Source organism: Ictidomys tridecemlineatus, unplaced genomic scaffold (genome assembly GCF_052094955.1).
Source record: "Ictidomys tridecemlineatus isolate mIctTri1 unplaced genomic scaffold, mIctTri1.hap1 Scaffold_584, whole genome shotgun sequence".
Taxonomy (NCBI): domain Eukaryota; kingdom Metazoa; phylum Chordata; class Mammalia; order Rodentia; family Sciuridae; genus Ictidomys; species Ictidomys tridecemlineatus.
Window position 1 is genome coordinate 111873 of NW_027523953.1, and position 14201 is coordinate 126073.

At 41.1% G+C, this 14201-nt stretch overlaps 1 pseudogene; it reads left to right on the forward strand.

Moving 5' to 3' along the window:
* The window catches only part of LOC144374126 (sodium/calcium exchanger 1-like), a 104004-nt pseudogene extending 94128 nt beyond the window's left edge, over nucleotides 1–9876 (forward strand).
* The last annotated feature ends 4325 nt before the right edge of the window (nucleotides 9877–14201 follow it).

Below are 14201 nucleotides of genomic sequence, written 5' to 3' on the forward strand. Positions count from 1 at the left end.
AGGCTCCAGGCTCACTCAGGAAGATAGAGCAGCCCAGAGCCCGGGGCAGCGGTTGAGCAGTGCTTAAGTATACTTTTTGGGGACAGTAAGGGCTTTGCATACATCACAGTCTCTTTTAACAAATCATCATACACCATGGGAAAATCAAACAATAATTCTTAGACTTGATTAGTACATTCATTGACGGGACTAGGGCTGACTGGAGTGATAGGTCTTTCCTAAGGAGGGGGTTACATTTAAACTGGTTGGTTCGGGCCCTGAATGTCTACGTGACAAGCTGCACAGAGTCCTAGGCTATAAATCAACTAAATGGCCAGTAGGGCCTTGTCTTAACTGCCTCAGGAATTTAACCCATGCTTTGCAGTTTAGAAGCAGGTTGACAATGCCTGGTCCTTTACATTTTAACTCAGGCTTTGCAGCTTAGAAACTTTACCTTTTCATTTTCACTGGACTCTGGAAATTTCAGAGTCCAGAGGAGATGTTCTAAGGTCGTGCTCTAAGATTTCAAGTTTATATTTGAAATCTCTTGTTTATAGAGCCATAGACTGAAGGATCTGAAGTTTCTAGAATCCTGGTTCTAGTAACCCAAGACCCCAGACACTTACTTGGGAAATGGGTAGTTCAGTTGAATGTTCAATGATGCAACAGTTTGAAGGCCAGGGATGTCTCCCTTCTCCTGTGACTCTCTAGTAATTAAACAATTGTGTCTCCCAGTATGTGGACTCTCTCCTGCCTTGACACCTCACAGCATCTGGCACATATGAGTGGCTCAGAAAATCTCAGCAGGTGAAACCATGAATGACATTTTGTTCTTGCAGTTTTCTTGATTTCTGACCAATTTAAAATTAAAACAAAAAAGTCTTGACTTAAGTAAGTAAATTTGTGAGTTGCATTGGGATTCTGGGAAAAAAAAGTATAGATTTGTTAGTAGTGATGTATTAAGTGATTTGTTATGACTGTTCTGTATCATTTCCCATGGCTCCCATCCCATTCCCCTCATTAGTTTTGCTTTTTCAATCCTAGAATTTCTTTCTCCTTTTTTTCCTTCCTGAGCAAGTGGAAGAACCTTAAGTTTGTTACATGACTTTAGAATGATTTCAGACTGCAGACGTCAGCTGATGATCCCCCTAATGAATCATCTTTCCCTTACTACTTGATGAATATGAGTGTTTATTAACTGGGGGTTGGGAAAGGAGACAAGAAACAGGAATGGAAAAAACACAAAGCCCTGGATGTACTAATGCAGTCTGAACACATTTATTCAGGTGGGAGGCAGGGGCAGTGTGAGAGGTCATTCTATACTAAGTATCTAAATGCAGAGCTCTTTGTCCACAAAGAACAGCATTATTTCCCTATGCAGTGGAAACAAACAACAGAAATCCTTTTGGTGTGACGCAAAGTACCTACATTTAAATCCCAGCTGTCTTTTAAGTCTGTGTGACCTTTGACCACTTACTTGTAAGAACTTTTTGTTTTTCTAGTTTATCAAATGAGAATGATAATACAGATCTCCTTGCAATATTGTCAGAGATGACAACAAGAATCATGAATGCAAAGCACATGCTCAAGTTGGTGATTTCAGTCATCATTGCCATCAATGGCCCTAAGTGAGAGCCTTAAACCCTGCTCTCTGACCCTGGCACAGTAATTCTAAGGACAATCCTCACTGACTTCACATGGAACCGAAGATTATCAGTGCATCTTCTCTCTGAATCCTTCTTTCTTTAATTTCTATTGGAAGACTCTCTCTGCTCCAGTATTCCTCTGCGTGCCCATATTTCCATGTTTGTCTGCAGAGTTAATATAAAAATTTAAATCTTGGTTCTCTTTCTCTTTTACAGGGACTCTATAATGGAGATGATTTTGGTTGGTGTTACACAAGATGTCTTTAAATTATTCGAAGGAGGAAAAGATAGGCTTCCTTGAGGATGTCCCAGGGTCAGGACTCTCTCAACAGAGCCCATACAATCACTGAGCCAGGGCTGATATAGGGCCAGGTGCTGGGCAAGATGTCAGGGCCCCAGGTCATCTCTTTATGCTAGAGACAATTTTTCCAGTCTGAGATTCTTTACTATGAACCTCAAACATCTATTTCCTTTCCTTCAGCTTACACTGATATTGGCTTTTCAACCTGATGCTGAACTCTGCACATTTTAGGGCTCATCAGTTTCACAGAGAGTATTTTCCAATGCAAATGCTGAGACCCAAGTCCCAGATTATGATTCAGCATCAGAGATTTGGGGAATCAGCACATGACCCTATGATAACTATTTTTTTTAATTTAGTAAACATGTGCTGTACATTTTATATGTGCCAGGCTCTCCTCTAGGAACTGGAAATGCATTGGTAAAAAGGGAAAAAAAGATGTTGCTCTTACAGGGTTTACATCTGTCAGAGGGAGAAAGACAAAATGTAGAACTACTGAATAAAGTACACAGCAGATAGAAGTAAGTGCAATGTAGAAAAATAAAATAGAGAAAAGGGCTAACAGGTTCATCACATGACCTGTTTCCAAGAACTTCTTCATTATCCTAAATCCTAAGTGTATCTTTTCTTTATATATTTTTTTATGGTCACTTTACCTGGTCCTTACCCCAGTTGCTCCCCTTGCTGAACAATTTAGCGACAGGATGTCTAACCCAGGACAGGACCCTCACTCCAATTTCATCAGTTTGGGCAGAAGGACTTCATTCTTCACAAGACCTCCCATAGCCCAGTCCTTAAATGACTTGTCCCAATGTATCAATCAGCTGAGAGGAAACTCTGGAGAGGACAGAGAGAGAAAGAAAAAGAAAAAGTTTAAAAAGGTAGTAGCAAAGAGTACTGTGAAAACTAAGTTCCTTTCTGAATGCTGACCCTGGTCTGATAGATTGAGGCTGGGAGCCAGAGGAGTATTTGAACCTTAGATGGGATGGTCACATGTCACATTAAAAATATCTTCATCCTCTGGCAACATCTCCTTGTCTAGAAGCCCTGGGAAGTACTTGTTTCAGTCATGGGTAAAGATACTTGCTTCCATGTTGCCTTAGAAATAGATTAATTGCTTAGCTCTGAGGCTTTCAGTCAGCAAAAATTACATAGAAGGGAATTCCAAGGTATGATGAAGGGGAGTCAGGGAGTTCCTTGGAATAACCCCACTGCCAGTCAGTAGAATGGGATTAAGCCATCCAGTCTGAGGGCTGGTGAGGACAGCAGCATATTCCTTTCTCCTGAGTCAGGTTCTCCTTGGTAATTAAAACTGGCCCCGGTTTCCTGTGGGGAGTAGGCACTCTGCTGCCTCACTCCTGTTCAAGCCCCTTTGCAACCCAGCTGCTTCCTTATCCTTTACAAAGCAGTTTGATAAAGACCTGTCTGTAGGCATGTGTTTCTCTTCCTTGTAACTGATTTCTCCCTTCAGCACAGGTGGCTGGATTACTGCCAGGCAAGTATCTCTTTACCTTCTTCTTTGTCAGACCCATTAAAGTTTGTAATTTGTAGTGATAAAGTTATTTTGTCTTAAAATAGTGAGTAGAAGATAATTCAAGTGTTCTTGATACTCATAGGCTTAAGACTCATTTTGATGATGAAGTAGATATTCCTAAGTGATCCCTGGCCATAGACATAAGAATTGATCCGAATACACCGTAAAAATCAGCCTACTTTTTGTGCCAGCCTTTAGTATATCAAGGCAGAACATAAGAATGCCAGCAACAAACCAAGATACCTGTGGCCTCTGTTCTTATCTTCCTGCTTAATGTTCTTGTAAAAATTTCTATATATATTTATATATATATATATATATCTCAGGGAAGTTGAGGAGAGTTAAATAGAACTTCTGGCATCTTATAATGGAAGGAAGACCATGGAAGAAAGGAAATACAGGAAAAAAAGCAACTCCTTTAGATAACACCTTTCCCACATCCTCACAACCTTCTGGGTTTGGAATTCATTAAATAAAGAAAGCAACCAAAGTCCAGAGAGTTCTTCCCAGTTTTATTGCCAATAACTTACATCAGTGTTTTGTGTCCCCTGGTTACACAAATTATGATGCTGTCACTTTTTGAATATAATTGTGATGATTTTCGGTAACCTCAGAAGCCCCTCTCCTTTTTCCCCAATAATGATAATGGATTTTTACTGATCCATCCATTTTTACACGTCTGGTCCTCATTGGCTAAGAAGACATTGTGAGATGTGGGCTAGGACAGAGATGGAGGGTAGGGCCTTTTTATGGCCAACCTAAGAGAGTACCCTGACTGTGCATGCAGGAAAAGGTTGCCAGGCAGTTGCTAAAGGGCAGGAAGCATAGGGCAGCTGTCTCTAGGAACATGCCAGCCCTCCTGCTACATACCACAGTCATTGATGCTTGAGTCTCTAATCCATAAGATAAAAGCCAGGCTGTTGGAAACCTTCCACAAGACTATTGCTAACTGAGCTCTTCTAACCTGCTTAGAAGTCAAGAGGCTTTCCAATGGACTAGTTCAAGCCCAAATCCAACAATTGTCCAGCATTGCTTCACCAACTATCAAGGATGACCTAATGGAACAGTTAATGGAAGTAGACAGGGTGTGAATCTTAACTCAGGAGTTTGCTATCTGTATGATTTTCAACAAGGTCTTAACTACTCTATACCTCAGTTATCCCACTTTGTAAATGAGCTAATAGTATATACTAGATAGGGCTTAGTGTATTGCCCACTACACAACTCCAGGGGGTGCTGTTTGCAAAGATCATAATTAAAATAGAAATACTAAAAGTTCTGTGATACAAAAATGCTTGTTATTATAAATATTAGCTATAATTGATACATGTAAATAATTTAGCATGATATCTATAATAGTTTTAAGAAAAGAATCCAATATCAGTCTCTCTAGAAATTGACTATGATTTGTTATACTTTTTTGAACCTTGATTGTAAGAAGAAAAATGTTTAGAGGAAAGAACATAGTCTGAAAAGGCTAACAGGTAAAAAAAAAAATGTCTTATTTAGGTAATCAAGAATTTCTGCATTCAGGAGCACAGAAGTTAGATCATTAAGGATCTTGAGCTTACTACTGAGGGGTTTGACCACAGGGCATGAGGCAAAAGAGAGCCAACAAAGAGTTTTAAGTAGAGTCATAATGTCAGATCTGTTCCTTCGCAAGTTTATTTTGGCTGAAATGTGAAAAATAGAATGATGAATTTGGCAGTGAATTGAAGGACTGATTAATTATATCAGGCTTGGAGACAGACACAGGTTTGAATCTTTCTTCAGGGTTTATTCTCTCTGTTCACTACTGTTATTTATTGCAAATATTTAACCTTTTTTGATCCTTGTCAGTCTCCAAGCCATTGTAAGTTGCAAGCCTACTAAAAGGATAACTACCCCTTTTTAAATGTTAGCTGTCTGCGCTTTCATTTTTGAATACCTGCTAGGCATTGGAATTGTTTAGAAATCAAATTTTAATATAGTAGGCATGATCTGGTCTCCTTGTTTCCTCCCATCCCCTACAATCTCTCCACTGAACCAGGAGAGCACCTGTTCTAAAAGGAAAACCAGATATTACTTTATGATCAGAACCTCCTGGGATTCCTGTCTCTCTCCTCATCAAAGCCAGTACCTCACTGGACTCGGTGGCCCCATGATCCATTCCCTTTGCATTTCCACTCCTGCACAGCCCTTCCTCCACACTGGTTTCTCTGTGGTTCTGGGATGTGCTAAGCACCATTACCATTTGTCCTTTGTTGTAATACTCTTCCTGCCGTATCCACAAGGTTTGACCATTTGCTTCCTTCAGGACTTTGCTCAAATGTTGTCTTTATCAGAGAGGCATTCCTTAACCATCTACTGTAAAATCATGCTGCTGTATGTTTGTATGCTTTCACACAAACACACACACACACACACACACACACACACAGTCTGTCTTCCTTAGATTGATTCTGCCCTGCCCACACTGTAGCACTTTTTAACAACCTGATATTTCATTTATTCCTTTGTTTTCTCCCCATTAGAATGTAAGCTCTGAGAAAACACTTTGTTTTATTCACTGGTGAATTCTTAGGTCTAGAAGAAAGCCTAGTGAGTCATTCTAAATTTCATACTAAGCGCACATAAATTATGGAATAAATGGATGCATAAGGGAGTTGGAACTAACTTTCCTCTACTTTTCTTGCAGGCCAGTTGAAGGTCATCTTGTTTTAAGCAGGGATCTCACAATCCATCTAAGCCCTGTAATGGCTGAACAAGCAGACACACATTGACCATGAACTCTTGCATGCTTTGTAAATGTGTTTCTTTCATTTGTCAGCCTTTTACCCTCTCCTGGTCTTCTTCAGTATGGGAGAAATACAAAAGGTTATCTCCCAATAGTGATGAGCTACAAGGGGCTTGAGGACATGGTGGGATCTCTGAGGATCTTCCAGAATGTGCTGACCATGGTGATTCTCCTGGGACCTTGGAGCAGTTTTCAGTGCAAGCCATCAGCAACAAACATAGACAAATGTGGGTGGCTCTCAGGCAGCATGGAGCTATGGGAGCGTCTCACCCAGCTCCTCTTTTAACTTTTTCCAGGCCACAGGGCTATGTTCTGACTCAGGATGCTTTTCCTATCCATGTGCTATGGATGTCATAACTGGCCTCCCCTGAAGCCAGTTACCACCTGATATTTCATTTATTCCTTTGTTTCCTCCCCATTAGAATATAAGCTCTGAGAAGACCAAGAGTTTCTTTTATTCACTGGTAAATTCTTCGGTCTAGAAGAAAAGGTCCAGATGAGAGTTGTGGACCTTTCTGGACTTAGCATCCGTTCCCTACCCCTTTGACCCCAGCCCCAAAACCCCAGGTCCTGGAAGCTGAGGGGATGTGAGATCGGGGCTGAGTTTTACATGAGCTGGTGGTTGAATTTAGGGCTGTGGTCATTCTGTCCACTACTTTGCTTACCATTCTCTGTGTTCCTCAATGACTCTATTGCCCTAACCCTAATTGCCTATAGTCCTTCATATTATACACACACACACACACACATACACACACACACACACACACACATACACTTTGTGGTCACTGTTTTTTTGCCAAATAAGCTGATTTAGATGGAATCATCGTTCTTGAGCCCACTATAGAACTAATGTGTGTTTTGGAATGACTATGGAAAGTGTGACACTGACACAGAGAAGGAACATTTTATGGCTGGTAATATAGATTTCAAAGCCTGCCAGGGTCTTATAGACAACTAGGCCTGGACCTGGTTATCTGTCCTTTCTGTTGGGGTCAGCCTGCAGGTTGTAAAGTAGGCTACGTATACAAATAGAAAGGAGTGTTCTTGAAATACCAGATGCCCAGTTGCTAATATATCTGGAGTTCTGGGTTGCTGAAAATTAGGAGAAACTGTGCTCTCATCAAAACATGCTTTTAAAACCTGTACTTAATGTGTGGAAATATTGCATTATAGTGGAATTTTTTTTTTTACTCTTGAGAACAAATACCATTTGAGCTTTGATTGCAGGCAAATGTATAGACTTCTCTGTTTCCAAGTTTAGAGCCATAAGGTGTGATTTCTTGAAATACAGTGTAAGTGTACTTCAAAATTTGAGATCATCATCATCATGCCTTGTGTTGGTAGGAGTTTTTCGTAGTCTCAGTTTCAATGCATGAATCTTAATGAAGTGGTTTTCTCAATGAAAAATGTCCTTGAAGACAATGTACTAACCAAAATTGAAAAGAAAAATCTGCTTTAGCAACAAGGAGGTGATTTTTTAATACTTCATGAGTTTTGTTTTTCTTTCTTGTTGTCCATTAGTGTGCATAAATGTGTGCTTAATAAGGCCAGGCTTAAAATTGAACTTTTCATTTCCAGGAAGTCAGTCATGGGTCTTGCTCAGTGAATGGAACTACAAGTAGAAAATTCACAAAAAGAGAGACCAAACTGTAAATTTCACAAAAGATTGCCTAATCACTGATGGACTCAGATTAATGATGATTCACCAGAGATATTGTGATGGTCAAACATACAGAAATTTATTTAAAGGTATTAATCATGCTTTGGATTTGGGTCTAATGATGTGATTTTTTTTCTACTTTCCCTGTCCCCATCTTCTTTTTACCAATAGGTCAGGACTGTTGGTCGTCTCCCTGTACAGCATGCCTTGGTTAAGCCTCTCACCCATGTTTCCAATGAGATTTCATCTGTTATCTCTGATGGCTTTCTTATTTTCCCATATGGACCATATAACTGCTGAGACCGAAATGGAAGAAGAAGAAAATGATACCAGCAAGTGTACAGTCTCATATTACTGCAAGAAAAGGGTGATTTTGCCTATTTGGTAGCCCCAAGATTATTCTTTCAGAGACAAGATCGCTAGAGCTACTAGGTATTTCGGGGCTATTGTCAACATGTTTCTGGGAGTCTCTATCATTGTTGACCAGTTTGTGTCCTTTATGGAAGTCATCACATCCCAAGAAAAATAAATAACCATAAAGAAAAACAATGGAAAGACCACCAAGATGACTGTGAGGATCTGGAATGAGACTATGTTCAACCTGACTTTGATGGCCCTGGGATTTTCTGCTCCCAAGGTTCTGCTTTCAGTTATTGAATTATGTGGCCATAACTTCACTGCAGGAGACCTGGGGCCCAGCACCATCATGGGAAGTGCTGCCTTCAGCATGTTCATCATCGTTGCACTTTGTGTTTAGGTGGTCCCTGATGGAGAGATGAGGAAGATTCAGCATCTGCATGTGTTCTTTGTGATGGCAGCCTGGAGCATCTTCGCCTACACTTGTCATTTCTCCTGGTATTGTGGAGGTCTGGGACATTTTGCTAACTTTCTTCTTCTTTCCCTTCTGTGTTGTGTTTGCCTGGGTAGCAGATAAGAGGCTTTTGTTTTACAAGTATGTCTACAAGCAGTATCAGGCTGGCAAGCAGAGGGGAATGATCACTGAACACGAGGGGGACCAGCCATCTTCCAAAACGGAAATTGAAATGGATGGGAAAGTAGTTAACTCTCATGTTGACAATTTCTTAGATGGCACTCTGGTTCTGGAGGTCAATGAGAGAGGGACCAAGATGATGAATAGGCTAAAGGAGAAATGGCGAGGATTCTGAAGGAACTGAAGCAGAAACATCCAGAGAACGAAATAGAGCAGTTAATAGAATTAGCCAAATACCAAATCCTAAGTCAGCAGCAAAAAAGCCAAGCATTTTACCACATTCAAGCTACTTGCCTGATGACCGAGCTGGCAACATTTTAAAGAAGCATGCAGCTGACCAAGCAAGGAAGACTGTCAGCATGCATGAGGTCAACATGGAAGTGGCCAAAAGTGACCCATTTAGCAGTCTTCTTTGAACAAGGGACATATCAGTGTCTGGACAACTGTGGTACTATGGTCCTGAACATTATTTGCAAAAGTGGGGATTTGACCAACTCTTTGTTCATTGACTTCAGAAACAGAGGAGACATGGCCAATGCTGGATCTGATTATGAATTCACTGAAGGAACTGTGGTCTTAAACCTGGTGAGACCCAGAAGGAAATCAGAGTTGGCATCATCGATGATGATAGCTTTGAGGATGGTAAAATTTTCCTTGCACACCTCAGCAATGTCAAAGTTTCTTCTGAAGCTTCCAAGATAGCATCCTGGAAACCAATCAGTCTCCACTCTCGCTTGCCTTAGGTCACCCTCCATGGCCACTGTAAACAGTTTTGATGACAACCATGCTGGCATCTTTACTTTTGAGGAATCTGTGACTCGTGAATGAGAGCATTGGCATCATGGAGGGAAGGTAGTGAGAACATCTGGAGCTCGAGGAAATGTTATCATTCCCTATAAAACGATCGAAGAGAGGGCCAGAGGTGGAGGGGAGCCTTTGAGGACAATTGTGGAGAGCTCGAATGCCAGAACAATGAAATCGTGTAAGTTCTTTTTATGTGTTTGTGTGTATGGTTGAGTGAGTGAGTGTATTACTGTGAGAGTGTGTGCATATTTTTAAACCAAATGGCATTAAAGGAACAGAATAATTATTACAGAAGACAACTGTCAAAGTACCAGTCCTTGCTTGGGTGTCACCTATCAATATGTACTAGACACAGATCTTAATTTGACATTGAGATCTTTTTTACTTTTGTCCTTTTACATATTTGATACACTGTAGACCATGATAAAGTGAAGCATATGATGTAAGTTATCAGATCATTTAAGATGGGTTGAAAATTCTGTATTCTATTTAGGATCATATAGTATATATACAGAAAAGGAATATTTAACACATCACAAAAGGTTTCTAATTTCATTGCTGAGTACAAATTGGGAAAGCCCAAAAAAGAAACACCTTGAAAAAAAGAATTTCCTGGATGCTAGGACTGAGTGGAACTATTTCTGTGGTTTTCATCTGACATTGTGGTTTTATGACAGTATAATGTTTCTGCTTGTATGCTAGTGTTTAATTATGACTTAATGACCAACCCTGCTTCTTCAGTGTTATGCTATTATGAGAGGAACATATATCCATTATTTATTTCCAATTTAATTTTACTTCATATGTTTACATAAACCTTTTTACCCTGCTCATATAGTGATGGGGAGAGAAATCAGATTCTGTCCAAGCATCCTATTTGATGGGGAACAGGTCAGAGAAAGAAGTAGGGAACAACTTACTCTTCCTATTGGCACTTTACAGTGGTAACTCTGGTATGAAGTTATTTTTCCACTGAGAGATGCCTTTGAGAGATCTATTTCTCTTTCTTTGCTTTAGAGAGGGCTTTGCACTTAATTCACGAGAAGAAACCAGAGAATTTGACTCAATGACCAGTGTCCAAGAAGGAGGTAGGCCTTAAATATGACTAAAATCACCTAGATCAATAATGTTTACTTGTTCTATAAAAATATCTGACTTTTTTATTCACTAAAATGAAATGTAAAAATTGTTAAATGGCAAAGAATTTTATTTATAACTGAGATAGAGTTGTAGCCCTTTTTCTTTCTGGAATTGTAATTTTAAAGGTGTATCTTGACTTTAAATAGAATTTTATTATTGGTAAGCATTGTTAATGCTTAACAGGTCCATTGATTACATTCATGTCTTTGTGTGGATTTAAGATAAGTACAATGTTTCTGTCAAAAGAAATCATCAAATACATGCTGTGCTGGCTTCTTAGCAGTTGATCCATTACTCTCATTTTTTAATGGATCCTTTTTCCTTTGGTGATCATGTCCAATGCCAGGTTAATATTCTCAGATCCAAGCAAAAAGGAGTTTTTCATGCTGCAATAAAGTTGGCTCTGTAGACTCAAACCAACTTATCTTCAAGGAAGATTTTATATTTCTGCCACAGCACAGTTCATCTTAGGGTAGCTTTCTTCAAAACCTATCATACATATAGATAAGGGCTCTTCACACAACTGAGCTATATTAACTACTTTGAAAAATCTTCTTGTTTGATTGTTTAATACTGTACACAAAATCAGAATTTGTGATTCTTTTCATGGTTCCATAAAAAGATTTGTACAAAAGCTTTGGATTTAAAAGTTATCTAATTTTAAGAATCTATTGATCAAGGTAGACAGAGAGTCTAATCTGATCAAAGAGGGAGAGCAAGTGGCAGTCCACCTTTATTGATTTCTTTGATTATAAGAATGAGAGAAATTCTCATTTAAAAAAATTTCTTTTCAACATAGATCAATTTTTTTAACAAAAAATTAAATCCAAAATAACATTTTAAGTTAAGTGCAACCACAATCTTTATAAATGTATAACAAAACTAAAATATTAACTCTTTGTCTAAGTTAAATTATGTTGCTGTCCTGCATCTAATAGCTTTTGTCTAAAGTGTATCAACATTTTAGTTTGTAGGTAAAGGTGTTAAGGATTCCTAAACATTTATCTTAATTTTAGGGTAGAAGATATCATTTAAATTTATAAGGATGCCTGGATCTATTTATTCATATTCTTACATAAACTATTTGAATTATTTTGACCTGACCCTCTTATAATGAAAATATGTATTTCAGAAATAACACTGATAAAACATATTCTCAGCAAAATATTTTAAAATTATAATGCAAAAGCCTATTTAAATATATAAAATTAACAGCTATCACAAGCTTTTGTGAAAGCACAATCAATGACACCTAAATCCGTGCCAACTAAACTTTTCAACATCTTTCAATTAGGGAATTCAACAAGGAATTCTGTATAAAGTTAACAGCTAATAAAAAACAAATCAGAAATATGTTAATTTGATTTCTGGTTTGGTAGGTGATATCTATAAATTTCAAATGCTGCTAATGATTGTTCTTTAATGGTACTATTTCAGTGGTCCTAATTATTACAAAATATTGTTTGTTCTTCCAAACTTTAATATTAACTGTTCTGGAAAATGTTAAGGCCAATTAATTAATGCAGCTACAAATCAAATTTAATTGCTGCCCCCCACGCCAGCACGTGGGTCCCTGGGAGGGGCGCAGGGACCTCAGCATCTCAGGCTACGGGGCCAAAGTCCTTGGCTGTGGTGCCTAGCCAGCAGGAGGTGCACTGGGGACAGACAAAGCAGCTAAAGAATGGGCGCCACGCCATTAGGGGTCCCCAGCGCACAGACCCGCACCGCCCAGATCCTTGGCCGGCCTAAAGTTTGCAGAGTGAGAACTGGGACATGGACCTCTGGTAGATGTGGATGAATGTCTGCTTCTTCCTTCCTGTCCTGTCTGCCTTTGTCTCTTCTACTCACAGCCCTGAGCTCTCCAGGCAGTGTGACGCTAACCCAGGACATGCTAAGGGCCAGTGCGCCTGGTGGGAGGCCCCTTCCTGGCCCTGGAGGCTGCTGGCTATGGCTGGCTATGCCTTAGCAGGCTCATCTGCTTCTCCTGCTTCTTGATTAGCTGTGGTTCCTCTGCCTTGTGTTGAGCACCAAGGCGTGCTTCTCAAAGGATGCAGGAGGCGATGGGCCTGGATTGCTTCTGCTTTGCGGGTGTCCCACTGCTGTGAGCTTTCCTGTGTGCATCTGGGACATGCAAGAGGTGCTGTCGAGGTGGTAGGGACCCTGTCTTCAAGACCTGCAGCCAGTCTCCCCTATGCGTCCCCACGGCCAGGCACGTGGCAGCAGAGCCCCAGGTGGAGCACTCACAGGAGCAGCCCGAGAGACGAAATGGCTGTGAAAGGGTGATGGTGATGCACGCACACAGGGGCACTCGTACCAGCTCTCCATTGACCTGAGACACTATCATGAGGAATGAGCTGGGGTAGTTATGGTCAGTGGTGGAGGACAACTAGGACGCTAGTCCCAGAGGCGAAGGTGATTGTGTTTCTGATGATATAAGTTTCAAAATAGAGGAGGAAGAAGATGATCCAGTTCCCAGCCACAGTTTGGAAGGGGTAGACTTTCAGAGTGAGCAGGAGGATGTGAGGAGCTGGTGGAGCCTCAAGGAGGATGGCTATGGGGCTCTGTTCCTCCAGGACAGCAGCAGGCAGCACAGCATGGCCATGGAAGCTGTAACCCAGAGCCTCCTCTCCAGCTGCCACGTCAGCTCCAGGAAGAAATCTCCAGCATGGAAGCATTTCTTCATCTCCCTCTGGGACAGACTAAGGCAATATGTAGGCACTGCATGCAGGAGTTCAGCAGGGGCAAGAATGAGAAGGACCTGAGCACCAGCTGCCTCATGAGGCACATGAGACCTGCGCACCCCACCAAGGTAGTGCAGGAGAACGAAGTGTGTCTCTAGGCTCCTCCTTGCTGTCACCCTTGCTCCTGCTTCCACCACAGCCTGCAGAGATCGGGGATGTGGGCTCCATGCTCTCGCCCATCAGACTTGCCCAGATGAAGCAGCTACGATCCCATTCCCTGACTACATGCAGGAAGAGCCCATGTCTGTGGTCTCTTCTGAGGTGTCTGATGTACTGGTCACTGGAGGTACAGCAGAGAGGAGGCCCAGGCAGGGTCTTCCCCCACCTTACTGTGCTCCACTACTATTGAACCGCAGAGGGCGTGGGGGAAAGAAGCCTTTGCCTTCCCAGGAGCACGGGGGCCAGAAGGACGTTGGCCATCTGGAGACACTTCTACCTGTCCCGACTTGGTAGCTCCAAGGCTTTCTGCGTGCACTGCATGAGTTCATCAGGGGTAAGAACGGAAAGACCTGGGCACTAACTGATCATCCAGCACATGTGGAGAACGCAAGGCTCCATCATGCTGCAGGAAAATGGGGGATGGCTTGGGCATCCCCCTCCTGTACCCCACACCCCTGCTGCCTACA